Here is a 19935-nt window from a genome sequence, read left to right as displayed (position 1 = left end):
TTTGTGTCCGTAGCACAGTTCACCCGCGCAGCGCGATCCGTCGCATTTATGCAGGAATTTCTGTAGAGTAAATGATGCAGGATATTGCTACAAAGCTGCTATCAGTTACGCGCACCACCCGTGAGGTTCAAACGATCTGGTTTCACGCCACGCAAAAGTGGCCCGTTGAGCGTAAGGCGGTGGGAGCTTTTCCGTTCAGATAACGAGGCACGCGTGTCACCACCACGCGAACGCCACGGACACACGAGGGGCCCGAGTCACTGTTGGATGCGGTCACCCGGTTTGGGCCGCAGCCTAAAGGAGAAAGGGTGTGTGTATGGGCAGTAAGAAAGTCGGGTTTGTTTTCTCTCTGTAAGCATCGGGCGGATTTTATCACCCAGAAAGGGTGTTTGTTACGCTCGCTGGAGACAAACACAGGTCTCCGATATAAATAACGTCTCCGTCGGGGTGGAGCATGCCTTTTGAAAAATGGAGAACGGAAAGCCCCTCTGTGACTTATATTGGTTTCACATTTAACCTCTTCCCTCTTCGGCTGTTTAAATTTTAAGCGCTGACAGAACATTCCTCAAGATGACTGGCAGCACGGGGGAGCGTTGCCGCGCGCTTGCGAGCGAGCGACCGGCCCTTACAAGCGCTCGGCAACTCTCTGCTATAAATAGCAAAGCCGACAGCAGTTTGCCGTCGGAAGGGCAGTCGGTTTTGCACTTGTGGTTTAACGCGACGTGCTCGAGAAGAAAAAGTGCGAAACAGAAGCGGTTTAAGCCGTCGGACTATTTCGGTTGCTGTGTGCGCGCAGACCTTCCAGACGGTATCTTTAAATCTCTGCAGCTGAGGGGGAGATGCAAGGTTGCCTGACTTGAGCTTGGTAGCTGGGGGCCAATGCTCGCTGACCCCTCCGGCAGCGCAATCACCACACTTGCCGATAAGCGTTCAACTGCCGTCGTGCGTGCATTGTTAGAGATCTATCCGCGCTCTGTTCTTGCGAAGCGGCACTGTCTCCCTCGCTCCATCTCCCGCTCTTTCGGATGTAGCCAGAGGAAGGAGAGACACGCCCGGCTCTCTTCGCTGCGCTCGACGGCCTCCTCTTTGTCCTGGCTGTACGCAAAGAGCGTAATATTAACAGGACCGGGCCGAGCTCGTTGCTCGTGTCAAGCCTCCCTCTGTGCCAGACGACCGAGGAGCTTTGGCAGGGCACGTCTGTCAGGCGCGATTTCGCCTTGGGCCGTGGTGGAACACGTCTTCTCGTGTAGAAGCTGGAGGCCAAGCGTGGGAGACACACGGCTGTGGTGCTTTCACCGCCTCCCTCACCAACTTCGGAGAGCCAGAGCTGGCAGGCGTATTCTAAAAGGGGATAGGAAGGTGGGGTGGGTGTGGTGGAGGTGGGGTTTGTAGTGCAGGCTAAGCCAGTCCTCCTGTCCTGATCTCCTGTCTCTATCCGGGCAGGGCCACGGGACTTCAGCTTGGCACCGTGCGCATGTACGCGCACACTCGTGCATACGTCAAATAAGGATCACAGGCGGAGAATGAATACCGCCCCTGGCTCTGTTGAGGGCCGGCGTGCCTGTCTGCATTCCCCTGTGCTTTGGCAGAACGGTGGCAAGAAGAGACAAACTGCAGCTGAGTCTCCCTACTGGGGAGACGTAGACCCAGGGGTGAAGTCCTCCTCTGCTAGCTGCAGTGAGATCACGCACTATTCGATCAAAGCGCCCCGTGAATTAATTAACACGCCATGCATTATTCAACACGTTTCAATTGCTATACTCATAATAGTGTTGCTCCGCTCTTCAGAGGAACAAAAGGGCCCGCATAATGTGTGATAAAGCTGTGGCATCCTTGGCCCATGGATTCTTTCACTTTCCACGAGGACTATAGCAGAGCCCATGAGAGGCCGGGCATCAGAACATGGAGCCATATGTGTGTTTTTTTTTTTAGAATATATATTCAAAATAATACATATTTTTGTCTTCAAGTTTTTACCCTCATTATGAAAAAGTGACTTTATAATGTTGTTTTTGTTTGACAATCACAATCAGAGGTGAGTGGCTACTGGTTGTGCTACTGTCAATATTTTCTCTTACCAGTGGAATAGCAGATATATGAAACAGCACACCCACAATTATGAGGAAGTATTTCATGATGAAAAACATGTCTTTCTAGTCTCCCATTCATGGTCTGATTACAGTGCTCGGGGAAGTGGCGCGCTAAATCACAGGCTGCACATTAACAAATGGTTACGGTTCAGGGAGAAGAAATTTGCCTTCCTCGGCAAAACACTCCAGGATCCATTTTGCCTATTTGCATAAAAGCATGAAAAGATGTGATTTTTGTGACATCACAATGATGATGATGATGATAATAATAATTATAATAGCAATAATAAAATGACAAGGTTTGTTTATTTAAATTTGTCTTAAATGATTTTCAGTCTGATAAAAAAGACATTAAAGGCATCACTGTTTAATTGTGTTCCTGGGTGAAATGCACTGACATTTAGTTGTGTTCCGATGGTGAATTGCACAGATGTTTAGCTGTGTTCCTGAGTGAAATGCACTGATGTTTAGCTGTGTTCATCGGTGAAATGCACAGATGTTTAGCCGTGTTCCTCGGTGAAATGCACAGATGTTTAGCTGTGTTCCTATGGTGAATTGCACAGATGTTTAGCTGTGTTCCTGAGTGAAATGCACTGATGTTTAGCTGTGTTCCTCGGTGAAATGCACAGATGTTTAGCCGTGTTCCTGGGTGAAATGCACAGACGTTCAGCTGTGTTCCTCGGTGAAATGCACAGATGTTTAGCCGTGTTCCTCGGTGAAATGCACAGATGGTTAGCTGTGTTCCTCGGTGAAATGCACAGCCGTTTAGCTGTGTCCCTGGGTGAAATGCACAGAAGTTTAGCTGTATTCCTGGGTGAAATGCACAGAAGTTTAGCTGTGTTCCTAGGTGAAATGCACAGACGTGCAGCTGTGTTCCTGGGTGAAATGCACAGACGTGCAGCTGTGTTCCTCGGTGAAATGCACAGACATTTAGCTGTGTTCCTGGGTGAAATGCACAGAAGTTTAGCTGTGTTCCTAGCTCAAAGGCACAGACGTGCAGCTGTGTTCCTGGGTGAAATGCACAGACGTGCAGCTGTGTTCCTCGGTGAAATGCACAGACATTTAGCTGTGTTCCTGGGTGAACTACACAGACGTTTAGCTGTGTTCGTCGGTGAAATGCACAGACATTCAGCTGTGTTCCTCCGTGAAATGCACAGACATTCAGCTGTGTTCCTCCGTGAAATGCACAGACATGCAGCTGCATTCCTCGGTGAAATGCATAGACATTCAGCTGTGTTCCTCAGTGAAATGCACAGATGTGCAGCTGTGTTCCTAGGTGAAATGCCCAGATGTGCAGCTGTGTTCCTGGGTGAAATGCACAGACGTTTAGCTGTGTTCCTAGGTGAAATGCACAGACGTGCAGCTGTGTTCCTGGGTGAAATGCACAGACATTTAGCTGTGTTCCTTGGTGAAATGCACAGACATTTAGCTGTGTTCCTGGGTGAAATGCACAGACGTTTCGCTTTGTTCCTGTGTCAAATGCACAGACGTTTAGCTGTGATCCTGGTGAAATGCACAGATGTTTAGCTGTGTTCCTGGCTGAAATGCACAGATGTTTAGCTGTGTTCCTGGCTGAAATGCACAGACGTGCAGTTGTGTTCCTGGGTGAAATGCACAGACGTTTAGCTGTGTTCCTGGGTGAAATGCACAGACGTTTAGCTTTGTTCCTGGGTGAAATGCACAGACGTTCAGCTGTGTTCCTCGGTGAAATGCACAGATGTTTAGCTGTGTTCCTCGGTGAAACGCACAGACGTTCAGCTGTGTTCCTTGGTGAAATGCACCTACATTTAGCTGTGTTTCTGAGTGAAATGCACAGACATTTAGCTGTATTTCTGGGTGAAATCCACAGATGTTGGCTTTCGTCATGACTGCTCCGTCCACACCTGGCACTTTTTTCGCTCTTCCCGCTCTTCCCGCTCCCCCTGGTTTCTCCGCAGCCCTTCTGTCTACACCACAACGCGTATCTCGTATAACAGAGACGCCCTTATTTCTCTTAATCTACATAGCACTCACCTCAAGCCGCCTCTAACCCCAGACCCAAGATGGCCGATGGAGATCCTGAGGGAAAACAAAGGATGCGATGCGAGGAAAAGGCCTCGAGGGAAGTGAGCCAGCATCAGGAACAGGCTGAGGGCTCGGGCACACCGAGCTCCCTTACCTAGTATCCTGCTAGACAATGTCCAGTCTCTGGACAACAAGCTCGACGACCTCTGGGCCAGGATAAAGTTCCAGAGGGACATTCGGGACTGCAATCTCCTCTGCTTCACCGAGTCGTGGCTGAACCCAGCGGTACCAAACCACGCCATCCAGCCGGCCGAGTTCTTCTCGGTTCACCGTATGGACAGGACGGCAGATTCGGGGAAGTTGAGAGGTGGTGGAGTGTGTGTGATGGTAAACAACAGCTGGTGCAACAATGCCAATGTTGTTACTCTCGGCCGCTCCTGCTCACCCAACCTGGAGCTGCTCGCCCTCAAGCTTCGTCCTTTCTACCTTCCTCGGGAGTTCACTTCGGTCATCATCAACACCGTGTACATCCCACCTCAGGCCAACATGGACACTGCACTGTGTGAACTTCATGAGGCTCTCACACAGTTTCAGGCACAGCACCAGGACGGTGCACTTATTGTGGTTGGGGAGTTCAACAGCACTAACCTCAAGCGTGCGGTGCCCAACCTTTACCAGCATGTAACCTTCCCCACCAGGGGAAATAGGACACTAGACCACTGCTACACCCCACACAAGGACAGCTACAAGGCACAAGCTCATCCACCGTTTGGTAAGTCGGACCACGCCGCCATCTTCCTCCTACCAAAATATAAACAAAGGCTGAAACGGGAAGCTCCGGTTCAGAGGGAGGTTGCGCGCTTGACAGACCAATCGGTGGCTGCTCTGCAGGACGCTCTGGATGACGCAGACTGCGAGTTTATGGAGGCAGTAGTAGGGTTTATTGGGAAACTGGTGGACAACACGATTCCAAGAATCACCATCAAGAAGTTTCCCAACCAGAAGCCCTGGGTGGACAAAACCATCCGCGAGGCTCTGAACTCTCGCACTGCTGCCTACAATGCGGGGATCATCAGCGGGAACATGGATGAGTACAAGTCTGCAGCATACGGAGTGCGCAGGGCGGTGAGGGAGGCGAAGCGGCGCTACGGGAAGAAACTAGAGACACAGTTCCAGCAGAGTGGCTCTAGATCCCTGTGGCAGGGACTACGGACGATCACGGACTACAGGAGCCCACCCTCCGGACTGATCAGTGCGGATGAGTCTCTGGCGAACGAGCTGAATACATTCTTCGCTCGCTTCGAGGTTACATCTAGCAGCGCTAATGCTAACAGCGCTAATGCTAACAGCACTAATGCTAGCAGCGCTAGTGCTAATGGTACTATCGGCGCAGCCAACGGCGCATGCGCAGAGCCCACCATAGAACAGTGCCTCTCATCATCACGGAGAGTGACGTGAGGAGAGTGTTTAAAAGGGTGAATACCAGGAAGGCGGTGGGACCAGACGGTATCTGCGGGAGGGTCCTCAAAGCCTGCGCAGACCAGCTAGCCCTGGTATTCACCGATATCTTCAATCTCTCCCTGACGCTCCGTATCATCCCGTCCAGCTTCAAGCGATCCACCATCGTCCCCGTCCCGAAGAAACCTCGACCCTCCTCCGACCTCAATGACTACCGGCCTGTTGCCCTCACATCAGTCGTGATGAAGTGCTTTGAAAAGCTAGTCAGAGACTTCATCACATCTTCACTGCCAGCCTCCATGGACCCACTGCAGTTTGCATACCTCCACAACTGCTCCACTGATGACGCAATTGCACATCTGCTCCACACCACACTGACCCACCTGGACAAAGGGAGGGGTAATTATGTTAAAATGCTGTTTGTAGACTACAGTTCAGCATTTAACACTATCATCCCCTCCCTACTCACTACTAAGTTGGAGGATCTAGGACTGCATACATCCCTGTGCGACTGGATCTCCAACTTCCTAACAGACAGACCACAATCAGTACGGGTGGGCAACTGCGCCTCATCCACCCTCACCCTCAGCACTGGAGCTCCTCAGGGTTGTGTCCTAAGCCCCCTGCTCTACTCACTGTACACCTACGACTTCACAGCCACTTCCAGCTCCACCATCATTGTCAAGTTTGCTGACAACACTGTTATCATGGGCCTGATCTCAGAAACGATGAAAGGGCCTACCTGGAGGAGATTAAACACCTGGAAAACTGGTGCCAGGAAAATAATCACCTCCTAAACGTCAGTAAGACAAAGGAGCTGATCGTGGATTGCAGCAAGAAGCAGGAGCAGCACTACCAACCTGTGAGGATCAGTGGAACCACGGTGGAGAGAGTAGACAGTTTCAGGTACCTTGGTGTTCACATCTCGCAGGACCTGTCCTGGTCCCGCCATACCAACTCCTTGGCAAAGAAGGCTCGTCAGCGTCTTTACCACCTCAGACTCCAAGGTATTGCGGAACTTCTACACCTGCACTATCGAGAGCATCCTCACGGGGAACATCACAGTCTGGTTTGGGAATAGCACCAAGCAGGACAGAAAAGCACTCCAAAGGGTAGTGCGTTCAGCAGAGCGCATCACTCACATTGAACTTCCTGACCTGCAGACTATCTACTACAAGCGGTGCCAGACCAAGGCCAGGAGGATTGTGAAGGACCCCACCCATCCCAACAATAGGCTCTTCTCTCTGTTGAGGTCAGGGAGGCGCTTTCGCTTCCTGAAGACCAAGACAGAGAGACTGAAGAGGAGCTTCTTCCCACAGGCCAGTCGGGCCCTGAATCAGGGAAACTGATAAACTGTGGGGACCACCGCCACCATGTAACATAACTGTATATATATTCAATTACCACCATGGAACATAAAAACTGTAAATATGTCATTTTACAAAATGGATCTGTACATTCTGTACATTTTGTATATACATATATACACAACCATATACGTTGAACATTGTGTATATAAACATAATATACATATATTGTACATACATTGTTAATTTATTTTTGTACATATATAGAATATATATTCCTCTATGCACCCCTGTTTTCTTTTTCCTCAGTTTGGACAGAGCACTCTCAACCATTTCACTGCGAGTTATACTGTGTATGACTATGTATGTGACAAATGAACCAAACTGGAAACCAAACTTGAAACTTGAAACTTGAAATGCACAGACGTTTAGCTGTGTTCCTGGGTGAAATGCACAGATGTTTAGCTGTGTTCCTGGGTGAAATGCACAGACGTTTAGCTGTGTTCCTGGGTGAAATGCACAGAAGTTTAACTGTGTTCTTGGATGATATGCACAGAAGTTTAACTGTGTTCCTGGGTGAAATGCACAGAAGTTTAACTGTGTTCTTGGATGATATGCACAGAAGTTTAACTGTGTTCTTGGGTGAAATGCACAGACGTTTAGCTGTGTACCTTGTGAAATGCACAGATGTTTAGCTGTGTTCCTCGGTGAAATACACAGACAATTAGCTGTGTTCCTTGTGAAATGCACAGATGTTTAGTTGTGTTCCTGGGTGAAATGCACAGACATTTAGCTGTGTTCCTCATGAAATGCACAGATGTTTAGCTGTGTTCCTCGTGAAATGCACAGACGTTTAGCTGTGTTCCTGGTGAAATGCACATACATTTAGCTCTGTTTCTGGGTGAAATGCACAGACGTTTAGCTGTGTTCCTCTTGAAATGCACAGACGTTTAGCTGTGTACCTTGTGAAATGCACAGATGTTTAGCTGTGTTCCTCGGTGAAATGCACAGACAATTAGCTGTGTTCCTTGTGAAATGCACAGATGTTTAGTTGTGTTCCTGGGTGAAATGCACAGACATTTAGCTGTGTTCCTCATGAAATGCACAGATGTTTAGCTGTGTTCCTCGTGAAATGCACAGACGTTTAGCTGTGTTCCTGGTGAAATGCACAGACATTTAAATCTGTTTCTGGGTGAAATGCACAGACGTTTAGCTGTGTTCCTCTTGAAATGCACAGATGTTTAGCTGTGTTCCTGGTGAAATGCACAGACATGCAGCTGTGTTCCTGGTGAAATGCACAGACATTTAGCTGTGTTTCTGGGTGAAATGCACAGACGTTTAGCTGTGTTCCTCGTGAAATGCACAGACATTTAGCTGTGGTCCTTGTGAAATGCATAGGCGTTTAGCTGTGTTCCTGGGTGAAATGCACAGACATTTAGCTGTGTTCCTCGTGAAATGCACAGGCATTTAGCTGTGTTCCTGGTGAAATGCACAGACGTTTAGCTGTGTTCCTGGGTGAAATGCACAGACATGCAGCTGTGTTCCTGGTGAAATGCACAGACATTTAGCTGTGTTTCTGGGTGAAATGCACAGACGTTTAGCTGTGTTCCTTGTGAAATGCACAGACATTTAGCTGTGGTCCTTGTGAAATGCATAGGCATTTAGCTGTGTTCCTGGGTGAAATGCACAGACATTTAGCTGTGTTCCTCATGAAATGCACAGGCATTTAGCTGTGTTCCTGGTGAAATGCACAGACGTTTAGCTGTGTTCCTGGGTGAAATGCACAGACGTTTAGCTGTGTTCCTCTTGAAATGCACAGATGTTTAGCTGTGTTCCTGGGTGAAATGCACAGATGTGCAGTTGTGTTCCTGGTGAAATGCACAGATGTTTAGCTGTGCTTCTGGGTGAAATGCACAGACGTTTAGCTGTGTTCCTGGTGAAATGCACAGACATTTAGCTCTGTTCCTGGTGAAATGCACAGACGTTTAGCTGTGTTCCTGATGAAATGCACAGACATTTAGCTGTGTTCGTGTTGAAATGCACAGATGTTTAGCTGTGTTTCTCGGTGAAATGCACGCATGTTTACTCTTTCGTTGCTGTCAGTTTGCTCGTCTGTGTAGATGGACATGCACAGACAGCAACATGATTCTCCTCTAAACTCACTGCAATTGGCTAAAACAGGCAGAGAAAACACAGATTCAATAGCCCCCCATTTCAGTTCTCTTTGTTCTCTTTGGCCTGCGATCTGTTTAAAATGGGACCCAGACGTTAGCCTGTCCTGTCCTGATGGCCATGGCTTTATCAGCCAAGAAAATCTTCTGCAGAGGATATGAATATTTCATGAGAGCACCCTGCCCATTCATAATATCCAACAGGGTAAAGAAAAAAAAGCTATTGGCATCTTTATTCAAGTCTAGAAAACAGTGCTCACATTTATTGGTTTTCGTCCAATACATTTGCGATTCTCTGTTTTTTTTCTTTTTGCACTCTGAGAAGAAATTGAGTGTCGTCTGCTCAGAGGGAGACACTTTTCATTTGTATAATTCCTGCTAACAGCCTTTGAGATTTTTTTTTTTAGAAAACCGAGCCTCCCTAAGACTTTAAACCGATGCCTTTTGGCAAAAGAATAAAGTTTGTCCTAACTGCTCGAGTTTCAGTTTCATATTAATTTTGGAGCAGCGTCTTTAATGTTTGCAGTGTTAACCTTTTGTCGGATTAACTATAGTTTATAACTGTAGAAAACTGGGACATATTTTTAAAAAAGCATAAAGCTGAAGAAAGGGGAAAAAATAACCCAAAGTTCAATTTTAAATTCCTTTCATGTTTTGTAGCATCCTTGACCAGAGGGTACTGAGAGAACAACGCAAGCTCTTTTGGTTTGATGTTTTGCGTTTTGGGAGGCCGCCAGGTTGAAGGGCAGGGTGGTTGTATAGTTTAGCACCATTAAAGTACTCATCTGGCCCACGCGCCTACGAAGCCAGTTCGTCTGGACTCGTTTGCGTACGCCGCTGACTTTTGCTCGCACTAGGCGCTTTAAAATTTTCCCAGCGGGAAGTGCGTGACATTCCGAACCCCGTGGAACTTGATAAGAGCGATGCAGTCGCTCATTTCTGACAGAGCACGAGGCTTCCCAAAGCCAGAGCCAGGCGGAGCGGTTTACACGGGAGCCAATAGGACCGTCTGTACAGTGAAGAGTCTATGCTGCCCTGCCCCACGCTGGACAGTGGCACGGCCCTGCCTTTGTTCATGGGGCTGCTGTTATAGTTCAGACTGGATTTGAAATAAACGGCGACCGGGAGGCTAAGGTGCAGAATGACAGCTTTAATTTAACGGTACGTTCATTTACACAATGCCACGCCACTATATAGGACTCACCCATTGTTAAGAAGCAAGCTCAAGTGAACTTAACAAAGGCAGACAACCGGGCACACCACAGAAGAACCGCAACAGCAGCGTTTCGCTCATGACGAGCGCTTTAGGTCATGTGCATCAGTCACCATGAACACTATCCAGCATGCAGCCATCGATGTCAAAGGATACCACAAGGAGAAGAACACACCAAGGCCTCACAGGGTTTACCACAAGATATAAACCACTGGGAAGCCACAACAACACAAAGCCCAGGTTGCTGTTTGTTAAAAAGGCCATTAAAAAAAAAAGCCAGCGTAGGGACGACCGCTTATGTGCGGCTAAACAAAAAGTAATGTGAACCAGCTCGATGGAAAGAGAAGCCTACGATGAAAAAGAATCTTGTCATCTAAAAGCATGCATGCCATTCTTAGCCAAGTACTAAACAAGTACTAAACATAATCTTAAATAAACGTTTCACGGTTGGGACCTCGGGGAGACTACGTGTAAAAAGGGCTGTGAGTCTTTTATGGCTCAGCCTGTGATTAGAGCTGACATAAACCCCTAACTTTAAACTCCTAAACAGCGTTTTGTTTCAAATCCAATATGCCCCAGATCCAGGGGCCTAAACAATCGTGTAGGTGGCTAGCTAGCTGCCAGTGTTCTCACGCAGGCTTTCCGAGCAGTCGGAGCATCAGGAAAAGAATGGAGATGCTCCAAAGTATCCAAATGACGCAGTCAGATTGCAAAGAGTTAACCTGTCTCGCCTTCTTCGTGTGAAGGTTTGGCGGTAACCAGGTAACGAGAGGCGCAGTGTGTGCAGGACTCAGACGTGGGGAGACTGGGGACATTCTGCAGATCATAATCAAATATTTTTGTTGGAAAGCCGAGTTCTGTGTGAATGCTGTGAACGGCTCTTTCCTGTCAGCGGCGCATTTGAAATGTGCATCACTCAGGTCATTTCTAGACAGCCACAGTGAAGCAACGCGTCAACGCGGCAGAGTGCGCACAGGGCTTTGGCTGTACGTTCTTGATCCTTTAATCAAGACTAGGGAGAGGACTGGGTCTGATACTCTCCAACGGCTTCCCCCTCAACCTCCCGTGACGCACGTCAAACACAGAAGACAGCGTCTCGCAGGTTTGCCCGGGACCGCGTTAGCTGTGCATTAGGTAATCGGAGTTGATGGGAGCCAGATGTGCACGGCTGTAGTCCACCAAAGGACTATCAGGTTTGTTTGAGTTACTGATGAACGGCAGCTCATTAATGGAGAGGGCTGTGGTGGAAACGCGGGCGGAGACGTAAGGTTTTCTAACGCCTGCTACACCCGAACCTTCACACACGCCCCAGCTGGAGTGGGGAGCATCGGTCCCCGACCGTGCCGCACGTGAGTCCAAGAATCGCCGCGTTTACGGCTGGCTAATGCCGTTGGCTTGCAGCACCTGAGCTGTCAGGACAAGTATAACGTGAGGACAGAAGGAAAAACAGACTGGATATCAAGATGAAGTGGACCCATATGGGCATGGAGATCTGTTCTGACTCTGCTCCTTGGAAGCCCGGTGAAATTTCCTCTGGAGCTGGTCTGGCCAGCCCGCGTGTGTGGATTATACGTGCCGCGCTATCTGTTTCAACGCGCTCCTTTCTCTTCATTGTCTAAAGCCTGGTGCGGATGTTTTAGCTCATACGGCCCGCGCCAGTCCGTGGGATATTCAAGGCTTATTTCTAGAGGGTTACATGCCAACCTACTCTGGTCCCCCCACTGTTGAACTTAACATCGAGTGTTTATTTCCAACGTCTTTCAAGTAACATGTTGGCTCACTTTACGCTGGCCTTGTTTCCTGGTGCCCAGGGAAGCTTTCAAGTCCTTACTTGGCTTGGCTAGAGATTTGCCTCACGGCACATAATATAAACTCTGTGTTCCCCGCTATGTGAAATGCATCAGCAGTCAAAGGAGGAGGAGACCCAGTCCAGGCAGCAAAAGAGGATCGTCGATCTGGCATTCTTAAGACGGCGGGTCCGTTGCGACGGGTTGTCCGCGTTAAGTAGTGAGGGCGGTCCACAGCTGGACCTATGCATGGTCGACTGTCTCACCATCTCTCTGATGTCTCAGCTGAGCTCGTGTGCACTCTGACAGTAAGAGGCAGGGGAAGAACTCAGCGCACCAGACCCCGCGCGCCGATTCATTTGTGAAACGGACGCATGCACATGGCGACTTTTTGATTGTAAAAGGGCGGGGGATGGTATGGCCGACACGGTGGAGGGCAGAGGTTCGTGACAAGCTTTCGACGCTGCATCGTAGACAGTCCACTTTGAATTCAGCGGGGGTGCGGGGTCAAAACATACAGCAGATGTTATTTGGAGTCTGCGCTGGCCTGGAATAACCCCACACCGTCTCTCTGGCCTGCGCGGGACTGCATCCTCACTAGCAGTTCACACCTTCGATGGGTTTTACATTCACAGGAGACACGAAGCCCCCTAAATCAAATGCCATGTCAGGTCCTCCCTGCCAGCGATGAGTAAATCTCTGTGTTTACGACATGGAATAAGCACCCAATCATCAGTGATTTGGAAAGAGATACACAATACTCATGTTTAGTCAAACCCAATTGCCTATTCCAGACTGGAAGAGAGGAACTGAGACTGGAATAAACACTCGACAGCGAGCCATCGGCGATGGATAGTGACACCTTGACCTCATTTTACTGCTGATTGTCCAAGCACGGGCTGAGGAATCTTGCCGGCTCTGTTTTGGATTGGAAAATAAATGAGGGCTTCCGCAGTGCGCGGAGAGGATGGTAAAGACTTGTCCAGTTCATCCCGTTTTCAATATTCCGTATAGACCTTCGCTGTCACGCACGCCGCGTACGACACCACGAGCAGACTATCGAAGTTGATAGCCTGATAATATATTGCCGTGCGCTTTGAGATGAGCGACCGGCGTGGACCGTGTTGTTTTCCTTACATTCTTGTCTCCCGCCCATGGAGGTCGGCGGAGACGACGGTCGTGTTGTTACACGACAGTCATTATTCTGGTGTCAAACCTTCTCTCTTCCCCGTGTAATGGAGCCAGGTGTCTAATTTGCTGAAATAAAGTGATGAACAGGTATGGTGGAGGATTACGCCTTAAACTAAAGGATTAGTGGCTTGACACAGAGGTGGCATCTGAAGTCAGGCCAAGAAAAGGCTGATCGATCTGTGGTCAGTGTCGAGTGTGAAAAGAACTACCTGAGTGACTTTTTATAGAGACCAAAAGTGGCTGGGTATCTTCAGAGACACCGTATGGAGGTTCATTCAGTCAGAAGAAGTAACGTTTCTCTTTGCTGCCTCAGGATAAATAAAAAAAACTCCCCTTTTCACCTGTCCCAAGTATTCGAAACTCTACTTATCTTCAGTAAGCCTTGATTTATATATCCATTTATTTATTAATTTGTCCAAGGAATAAACAGATCTCGGTGTAAGGAATAAGAGCCGTTGATTTCCGGTCATTTGCATTCCAGTTGCACATGAGCGTCATGTCCACCTGATCCTTCAATTTGCATCATTTATGAGGACTGCAGTTCATCATTACAGACGATGACAGCATGCCACAGGCAAGCCCACACTGGCAGGCGCAGGGAGCGCCTGTCTAACCGCGAGGGAGCTGTTTGAGTGGCTGTAACCCTGCTGTGGGAAGGGTTTGTAGGGCCGGGCTCCGTGGAAGAGGGGTTCCGGGGAGCCCGGTGGAGAGGAGACGATAGAGGCAGCCTCTAGGAGAGGAGGCAGCAGCGGCGCGTAATAACCAGAGGCTAAAAATAGTCCGGGTGGCCGTGCTAAGCAGAGCCTTGATGCTGGTGACAAGACTCGGATTGCAACATGGCTTCCTTTTGTTCCTGCCTCTTTCGATGAGGGAGGATGGTGCCCGTTGCAGGAATGTCTTTGTGTTTTTTCGCTGCATGTAGTCTCTTTCTGTGTGTGTGTGTGTGTGTGTGTGTGTGTGAGTGACCACTGCTGTTGTAATCACAAAAAGAGTTTATTTTGGGATCTTAAAGAGTACCTCTCATTGTGTGTTTATGTGCGTATGTGTGTGTGCATCTGTGCATGTGTGTGTGTGTGTGTGTGTCCCGAAGACATAGAGAGCATCTCTTGAAGAGCATACAAGTAAGTTCCATGAAATGCATCACCATTTGCGTCCCGATAATGACGGCGATTAGCCGCACGCCGTGGCTCTCGCTGTGCGTTGTGCGTAACCCAGAGTCTGCCTGATCCATCACCCCTAATGCAGTTACACACCAGACGCCACGCTAATGCACTCTGTTATTTTGCCTTTTCTGACATGGCCCGGGCACAATCCGTGGTATCTACGCACAAAAACGGAGTGTTTTATCCCCATCGGTTCGATTTATGTGTGTTTAAGAAAGTACGGCTTCTTTATGAGAGTGCCGTGCTGGCCCACTTCCAGGCCCAGACCCAGGCAAGAACGCCATTCCTCCGGGTGTGATGAATGGGACCGATCCCAGCCCACGTGCGCCCCCACCCCCCCGACACACACCCACACCCCTCCTCTGGACGCTCGCTTTCTGATTGTCTTTACGTTCAGCAGTGCAGCTGCGTTCTTTACACTCGAGCACGGGGTGAGCCGACAGACGCCACACCTGCCCCCGACGCACCGCAGACAAGGGACTGCTGATTTAGGCCCGCGCTCACGTAAATGCAGCTATCAGCCTGCCGGTTATGTTTCAGTACACACTCTCGCTCTGAAGAAGCCCCCACCCTCTCTTTCTCTCTCTCTCTAGAGCTGCTTCAGGTGGCTTTTGCCTCTCCAGTGTAGCAGAGCGTCGGCGTTGCCGTTAGCTACCTTTGAACGAAGCAGCGCTGAGCAAATTGGATTTCTTGTGGCTGACTCTCGCGACAGAGGAGATGTGCAGGCTTGTTAAGGCATGCCACTGTTCTCGCCCCCCAATAATCCCTCTCATGTATGCAGATGAGCAGGAAACGCCTCAGGAGAGAACGCCGTGGAGGAAGCGCACCACGTCACGCGCCTCGTTCACGCTGAGCACGTCTGGAATTCCGTTGAGTGGAATGTAAACAAATAAGCTACGAAGATAAGGAGCAAGACACGCTAACCCCCGCGCAGCCGAGGCCCGCGGAGTTGCAAGGCTGGCTGGAGATTTTCCAGACGCATCTTGTTTTCCAAGGGCACGGTTCCCCCACTGCCCCTGCATGAACCGCCGATCTGTGTCTCCACGGAAGTGCAACCCCCACATGTTTGGTCTCTCGCTTTCAGACACGTACACCTTCACCTGAGCCATAGCCAGGTCTGTACGCTGCAGCGCAATCCGAAGTCAACCTTACACAGCAAACCTGTTAAGATCGCAACAAGACCGAGTTTCCATCAGTTACAGTTTTTTTTTTAATTTTTTATTTTTAACACTAACATGTCCATTTGGAATTTGGGTCACAACATATTCCGATTTTTATCATCCCTTTTGCACGCTTGATCTTATCAAAGATCTGCAATATTCCAGATTAAAAAACAAACAAACAAACAAAAAAAAAACCCCCTTTCTTCATGTGGTAATCTTGGCGCAGAGGTTTGTAACGTAAACCCTCATCACACCCTCAACGCCCATAATTGAAGTTTTGGCAAAGCAAAAATTTCACAGTTCTTTTCCCTGCTTTGGACGAAGGGCAGGGAGGTAGGTGGGTGGTTATTTAGTTCCTGTCCATTTCTGAGCTGGTAGGAGCCGGCACGCTGAAAGGAGCGAACAGTTAGGCGGGAGTCTATAGAGCGGCGTTCAGAGACTCATTTGCCTAATCTTGGGAACCAGAGGGGAGGCAGGGGTGTATAATGAGCAGCAGGAACGGAACTAAAGTGGAGAGGAGGGGGTGTGGTGGGGGGGGGGGTTTGAAAGACATGAAGGTATTAATTGAACAAAAGGGGCAACCAAAAAGTTTGAACAGGCGGAGGACACTAGTAGAATGGGTGAGAGAGAGAGAGAGAGACAGAGAGAGAGAGAGAGAGAGAGACAGAGAGAGAGAGAGAAGGCTTGAGGTGGAGCAAGGTGGTGTTTTCTGACACACACACTTGAATCTCCATGCACTTTCTTGCAGGGACGGGGTGTTCGCGGGTGATGTGGCAATATTGTGCTCGGGCGGTGCGGGGGGGTGAGGTGGAGAGACAGGCGCAGGGTCCCAGGCAGGCACAGTCACATGACTCAAACGCAGCCTTACATGATCCCTCACGTCACTACTAGATTTCACAACGTTTTTACCAATGTTTTAGCGGTCTCTTCCGAGCGCTAAAGCTCCCGGGACGCACAGGTCTGTGTGAGGACATGGGTGGACGTAACGTGGTTCTTGTGGGTTGGGGAGCTGCCGGCGTACGCGATTGGATTTCCCCGTTCAGCTTCACGGTCGACCACCTGCCTGTGTGTTTACATTTGTTTATGTTTAATTAACCCTCATTTCCTCTTCAGTCACAGTCTCTGGGGTCAAAACAACGGATTCACACACACATATACATATGCGTGCACACACACGTGCACACACACGCCTACACCCACCCACGCACCCCCACCCACCCACACACACAAACACACACACACACACACACACACACACACACACACACACACACACACACACAAACAACAACAAAACACCACAACCAAAGCAGCACATGGCTCAAACAGCATAATTCTGTAATGATATGGGCATTATCTGGCGTAATCTACCAGCAAATTCATTATAATTAATTAGGAACAACAATTCTCCATCTCCCCTAACACACATGCATGCACACACACACACACACACACACACACACACACCCCTACCTTATTTTCCTGCTTTTAAGATGTGCTGTGCTACATCTTTAATTCTTCGGACTTAGAGTTATGTCACAGCTGTGCAGTTCCTGTGAATCTAAACAAAATCATTTTAATTAAGTTAAATCGTTTCATTTTCTATTTAGCAAATACACTGCCAGAGTGACTTCCTGTTTTACTCCAAACATAATCAGGAGGACTAGACACAAACGCTATCGCTCAAAGATATTTCTAAGAGGATTTGATAGTGTATTCTTCCATTAAAAGAGGCAGAATGTTTGATTAGATCAGCAGTTAATTAGAAATTGATGGCCTTCAACTCGAGCTTGCTCTCACCCTCTCAGTCCGCACTGAATATCTGATCTGGTTAAGCAGAGTAAATAAGGAATACCTCTCCGAGTTCCCACAGTCCTGTTACCACAGGCCTCGGAGTTAAGATGGTTTTAAGAAGGAGCCACTCCGGGTCCGTGTCTGCTCCGGGATTGCCTGTCTTCTGCCACTCACGCCGCTGCGCGGAGTCAAGGGCGGGGTCCCCGTGGGGCTTTTCCGGGTTTTCCTTTCCTCTATGAAGGGCCACTTATGGTAAACCTGGTACAGAAGAGCTTGCGAGACACTACCCTTCATCCCCTCCAACACCCCCCGCCACACCGTAAAAGAATTAGGAATGCGTTTCATTAGAGTCAGCAGTGTAATCCGAGATTAAATCGCGCTCTCCCGTTTAGAAAGGCAAAGCAGAGATGTGGGGAGGAAGAGAGAGAGAGAGAGAGAGAGAGAGAGAGAGAGATGATGATGGTGTGTAAATGCCCATGTCGTTGAACACACACGCACACAGTTACGCAAATCTGTGCTCAAGGTCGTCGTGCCGGGCTGGCAAATGCACACATCGTATGCAGACACACATCCCATGGTGTATACACTGGAAATTTGATGCAGGCACACACACACACACACAAACACACACACACACACACACACCCCTCCGTTAAGCCTGGGGAGTCTGTTGTCAAGGGAATACATCCAAGCATTTCATAACGAATACACAAAATAGAAAGAACTGAATTTCACATTTAGTACCCTTGGCTTTTGAAATGAAAGACAGCTGCCCAAGCCCGTGCGTTCTTCCGCCTCTCAACATGCTTGCCCTTCTCTCGCTTTCCAGCGGAGAAAGATGAATGCATGAGTATATAAGCCTGGCAAGCATGACACCGAAGCTATGAGAGGGGGCGAAGACAGAGTGACAGACGAGCGACAGAAGAGCAAAGAAGGAGACTCTTACCTGTCCTTCAAATGACCGCATTTGGATCTGTTTGACGTTCTGTGGAGGTCCGTTTCTACAGGAGCACACACAGGCAAATCCTGACACACAACACGCCGACAGACAGAGACTGACACGGAATTTAAAACATGTGCTCTTTGGAAACCTCACTGTCAGACAGGAGCTGACTGTGATCGACTACCCTGTGATCTCCGTGTCTTTGAGAACCTCACTGCAGCAAACTTCGTGCTGCCAGAAAAGTTGTGTGGGAAGTTTTAGCAGTGGGTATGTGAGTCTAAGGTAACGTTTAACACAGCTAAGCGTCTGTGCATTTCACAGAGGAACACAGTTGAACGTCTGTGCATTTCACCCAGGGTCACAGCTAAACTTCTGTGCAGTTCACAGAGGAACACAGCTGAACTTCTGTGCATTTCACCCAGGAACACAGCTAAACGTCTGTGCAGTTCACGGAGGAACACAGCTGAATGTCTGGGCATTTCACCGAGGAACACAGTTGAACGTCTGTGCATTTCACCCAGGGTCACAGCTAAACTTCTGTGCAGTTCACAGAGGAACACAGCTGAACTTCTGTGCATTTCACCCAGGAACACAGCTAAACGTCTGTGCATTTCACCGAGGAACACAGCTAAACGTCTGTGCATTTCACCCAGGAACACAGCTAGCCGTCCATCTGTCCGTCTGTCTCCTACCACTCCTGGTCCGGTTCCCTGATAAAGATCTGAGAAGGTCTCAGTGACCAGAAGCCTCCATGATGAAATCTCTCTTCAAGTTCGCCCCTTGTTCCCCTCCAGTGCTTGTGTACCAAAATGTGCTGCTGTCAGAAAATGCCATCGCACGCAGACCTTCTCCTGGGTCCAAAGTGATGTCATCTCTTTGGCTAAGATGTAACAGACACATACATATAAAACCTAAAAAAACCCTTCACTCTGTGTGTGTGTGTGTGTGTGTGTGTGTGTGTGTGTGTGTTCATGATTACATTGTCCACACCATTAGGACGCTAGGAGAGCAGTCAAGACCTTTTCAGATTTTTTTTTTTTTAGACATAAATATTCAAAGGAAACGTGGCTAGATCCACTCTAGCAGTTAGCGCGCGTTTATACCACCGCCAGACATATTTTAACAGATGTGCTTAATTACTCGGCGCTTCGGACAATTTGTGAGTGAGTCTGACAGTAACCTCCCTGCATTAATCACAGGAAATTACACAGAGGAAGGCACAGCTCGGAGACTCAATTAACCTCTTAGCCTTCATCTCAGCTCCGCGGTTGTCGGTGGATACTCTGACACCCGGATGCTCACTAGGGAGCTGGACTAGCCTGTCGTGATGGACAGAAGCTCCACAAACCCGACATTCCTTTTTCTAACACAAAGAAAACCCCGATTGATCGAGCACCAGGCCTTATCGGTAAAGCCCCTGCGTTGGAGAAGTTTTAGATTAGATTAAGGTGTTAAACTTCTTTGTGTGTGTATGTGTGTGTGTGTGTCAAAGAGAGTGATGGCAATAGGTGGCAGTTGGTTTGGGTCCATGCGAAATGAGATGGTGACAGATCGGCCCGTCTCTGGGGAAATCAACCATCGGCGCGCGGCGTTCACTTAGCCTCGCCTCGGCCGCCCGTGGGCCACTGCTGGGGCTTAAGACTTCGGCTCC

General features: G+C 48.9%; 1 protein-coding gene across 1 annotated transcript in view; it reads left to right on the top strand.

Moving 5' to 3' along the window:
- ephb2b (eph receptor B2b) overlaps positions 1-19935 on the top strand; it is a 129412-nt gene that overhangs the window by 15151 nt on the left and 94326 nt on the right. The window lies entirely within an intron of this gene.

This window comes from Electrophorus electricus, chromosome 22 (genome assembly GCF_041902795.1).
Source record: "Electrophorus electricus isolate QZ-2024a chromosome 22, ASM4190279v1, whole genome shotgun sequence".
In the NCBI taxonomy this organism is placed as follows: domain Eukaryota; kingdom Metazoa; phylum Chordata; class Actinopteri; order Gymnotiformes; family Gymnotidae; genus Electrophorus; species Electrophorus electricus.
Note: the sequence above shows the minus strand (reverse complement) of the source record. Positions and strands in the feature narration are given on the sequence as shown.